The sequence below is a fragment of the Puma concolor genome, chromosome B1 (genome assembly GCF_028749965.1).
Source record: "Puma concolor isolate L17-30 chromosome B1, mPumCon1.1.hap2, whole genome shotgun sequence".
Lineage (NCBI taxonomy): Eukaryota > Metazoa > Chordata > Mammalia > Carnivora > Felidae > Puma > Puma concolor.
In genome coordinates, this window is record NC_141670.1 from 196544111 (window position 1) to 196547705 (window position 3595).

Here is a 3595-nt window from a genome sequence, read left to right on the forward strand (position 1 = left end):
TTTCCGAAACTAGAATCAGGGCTTATGATCGTATGACAAGCAAAATATTTTGACTCAAAAATGTTCTGAAAAATTAGAGATGTTTGGTCACAGTCAATGCATGTTAGCTATTATTGTCCTCCAATGCTAGTAGCCAAGATCAGATACCCTCACAATAGATGACTAAGGCATTCGTGGCTTAAAATCCAATGTGTAGTCCAGACAGTATTATAGGATTCAGAAAGTGGTAACAATCGGGAAAGGCTGGAGCACATGGGGAATGCTCCAGGAAGGGTATCGCACCCCAGGGAGCCGTAGAAGGAGGGCTCAAGCACTGGCAAATGGAGAAAGAGATAAAGGCTACTCACTACAGAGGAAACTCTATGGGAAATGGTGTGGAAAACGCAATATATGTGGAAAGTTGAAGAAATAACCGGGTTGGTAGGGGATAGGGATTCTGCTAGAGACGTTGAGGTACATAACATCAGAGATGCTGGGGAAAGGGATGAACGTTATTACACGGGGCCCCCTAGAAATTTGCAGCCTGAAGCCATGTGTGCACAGTAATGCTCTGGGAAGATCGGCGAGTTATAAGTGTAGGAGGAAGGGAAGATTCAGGAAAACAAATCAAGAAGCTATTGGAGTAGTTAAGACATGACTTCACGAAGGACTGGACCTGGCGGTGGCAATGAGAGGCGGGCGTGAAGAACCACACAAAGGAAGAAACAAAAAACTTCAGTGACTCAGCAGGGGTTGTGGGTGAGGAGAGAGAGGAGCTAAGAGTGAGGGCAGGATGTGAAGCCCGGGTGGTCAGCCTGCACGATGATAACAAGGGTCTCTAAAGGGGGTCACTTGGGAGGGCCCAGGTAGAAGCTGGAATTAGGTCTCATTTGAGGCCAGTGCTGGGCACCTTCCTAAAGCTCTTTGGTCTGCAGGTGGAGATCTCAAGACCACTACTTGAATATGAACTTGGGCATCAACGGGAAAAAGCTGGTAATTGGACATGAGTGGTCCAGACCAGGGCTAGCTGGACGCCAGATCTGAATTCCTAGGTGTTTCCTCCAGGTACCAGTTTCTGCCCTCTGGTTCAGGACCTAAGGGTGTGGGCCAAGGCCACCCGCCACCCATCAACCATAACTAAATGTCAGTTATTAATTTCTTGGTATTTACCATTTTGATATGTGTCAGCTACTTGCAATAAAAACTACAATAATTAAAAATAAAAACAAATATAACTATTTAGATTTAAAAGGATTTAGAAACAAAAGGTTATTAAAGCCCTTTGCAAATGATTCGGCATCTGGTTATTTCTTATATTGACTCCAATTTGGTTTCTGAGCTCATTAGATTTTAAGACCCCGGGTGTTTGGAGGTTTGCTCCCAAAGGAAGACTCCTATTCTGGGAGTCAAAAATCCCGGCTTCTGATTGCAGCCACACCTTTCTTGCTCTGTGACCTTGGCGGGGTGACAACTCTGAGCCACAATTTTCTCGTAATAAATGGAGTGGATGATGTACGCTGTGTCTTTCGCCGGTTTGTGGTCAGGAGCAAAAATATACTGATTAGAAACGCACAGAAGGTACGTGACCATTTGTTTCTCAATCACTCATTAAACTTTGCAAGTTCCTGCTTTGTTTACTGTAATTACTATTAGGTGTTGGAGCCAACCTTGTGCTTGAAAGGCCCCTCTAGGCAAATGCCCAGAATGACATTTATATAACTTAAAAACAGACTCACTCTCTTCAGAATAAGGTAGGTTTCACTGAAAATAATTCAGGGGCTTCAAACAGTAAAGATGTATCTCTTGCTCGAACTACGCGTTCATCACAGGGCTCTGCTTCTCGCGACATCGAGGGGACTCAGGCTGCCATCTCTCCGGCAGGCCGGCCACCACGCTCTGAGGGTCCTGCCCGTGTAATTGAATGCTCAGCCTAGAACTGATATATCTTACTCCCTTCGCAACTCGTTGGCCAGAACGGACCACAGGGCCCCCCCAACCTCACGGAGCCGGGAAGGGAGTGTCATCTGCCCAGGGGCGCAGAGGGCAGAGGGTTGGGAATCCTCAGTCAACCACATGTGCCCTTCACTGACCCGTGCAAGTGTAGCGCTTTGACTCAGCGATGGGGTCACCCATCACTCGTTTTATGTAACAAGCATTTGTTGAGCGCCTGCTGTATGTCAGGAACGGTGCCTGACGAGGGAGATGCGAAGTCAGAGATAAGCCCTCTCCTTCGAGTGCAGTGTTAGAAACACGCACTGGACGGACGGTGTGTGAGCTTCCACGCGCCACCTCATCTGGCTCGAGGAGAGGGGGACAGACTCCTGAAGACCGTCCCAGGGGAGTCCTACTGCATAGCCAATGATGGAGAGACAGGAAAAGAAAGGTGTGCCAAGAGAGGGGTGGGCCAGTACCACAAACTCATTGCTGGGTATCAGCCGTGAGGCAGGATGGCCAGGACAGGGAGCCTGGGTGGAGAGACGGCCAGTTAGGAGGTGGTGACAACATCCAGGGAAGGAAGACCGGGGCCTGTTACAGGGCTGGTCAAGTGGGGATGGGGAAGGGGGAACCGTTCAAGAAACCACGGAATGCTGCCGCCCGGCTCTGAGCTTCCCCAGAAACGGCAGAGCAGAGAGGAAGGGAGACACCTGGCTGCTGTGTCCACCCCCCCTTAGAAGCTAGACTTTAAAAAAAATTTTTTTTTAATGTTTATTTATTTTTGAGAGACAGACGGAGCACGAGCAGGGGAGGGGCAGAAAGAGAGGGAGACACAGAATCCGAAACAGGCTCCAGGCTCCGAGCCGTCAGCACCGGGCCTGACGCGGGGCTCGAACTCATGGACTGTGAGATCATGACCTGAGCTGAAGTAGGACCCTTAACTGACTGAGCCACCTAGGTGCCTCTAGACTTTTTTTAAAAGTTTATTTATTTTGGGGGGCACCTGGGTGGCTTAGTGGGTTGAGCGTCTGACTTTGGCTCAGTTTCATGATCTCACTGTTGGTGAGTTCAAGTCCTGTTTCGAGCTAGCTGCTGTCAGTGCAGGCCCACCTGGGATCTTCTGTCTCCCTCTCTCCGCCCCTTCCCCCGTTTGTGCAAGTGCACAAGCAGGGGAAGGGGCAGAGAGAGGGAGACAGAAAGAGAGAGAGAGACAGAGAGAGAGAGAGAATCTCCAGCGGGCTCCACGCTGTCAGTGCAGAGCCCAATGCGGGGCTTGTATCCATGAACCCTGAGATAATGACCCGGGCTGAAACCAAGAGCTGACGCTTAACCGACTGAGCCACCAGGTGCCCCAGAAGCTAGACTTTTTTTGGTTTAAGCCCTGCTTCCCCACTTACTGGCTGTGTAACTCTGAGCGAGTTATTTGGCCTCTCTCTGCTTTAGTTCCTTCATCTTCAAATGGGAACAATGAGAGACAACTCGTATCGAGGACATGAAATGAGTTCATAGGTCTAAGGGCTCAGGGCAGGGACCCTGGGGTGAGGCCAGACTTGCAGAGTGTGGATCATCACTCATAGAATTCCAGGGAGGTTCCTGCCTCTCCTGGCCAGGCCAGGCCTGTTCTGCCAGCTGAAATGTCAACATGGGCGGTTCCTGTCTGAAGTCTCTGTGGACAAAAGAC